Below are 430 nucleotides of genomic sequence, written 5' to 3'. Positions count from 1 at the left end.
GTGTCTGTCTCTCTCTGTGTCTGTCTCTCTCTGTGTCTGTCTCTCTCTGTGTCTGTCTCTCTCTGTGTCTGTCTCTCTCTGTGTCTGTCTCTCTCTGTGTCTGTCTCTCTCTGTGTCTGTCTCTCTCTGTGTCTGTCCCTCTCTCTCTTTATCTATGTCTCTCGGGTATGTATGGATGTACGTCCATATGTATGGATGTACACACCAACCTACCTAATTATGTATGGATGTACGTACTTAACTACGTACGTATGTATGGATGTACGTACTCACCTTCGTACGTATGTATGGATGTATGTAATTGCCTAGGCCAGTATGTATGGATGTACGTACGTGCCTACGTACGTATATATGGAGAGAGAGCGAGAGAGAGAGACAGAGATAGAGCGAGATAAATACAGAGAGACAGAGTGAGAGACAGAGTGAGAGA

This window comes from Octopus bimaculoides, chromosome 3 (assembly GCF_001194135.2).
Source record: "Octopus bimaculoides isolate UCB-OBI-ISO-001 chromosome 3, ASM119413v2, whole genome shotgun sequence".
In the NCBI taxonomy this organism is placed as follows: domain Eukaryota; kingdom Metazoa; phylum Mollusca; class Cephalopoda; order Octopoda; family Octopodidae; genus Octopus; species Octopus bimaculoides.
Note: the sequence above shows the minus strand (reverse complement) of the source record.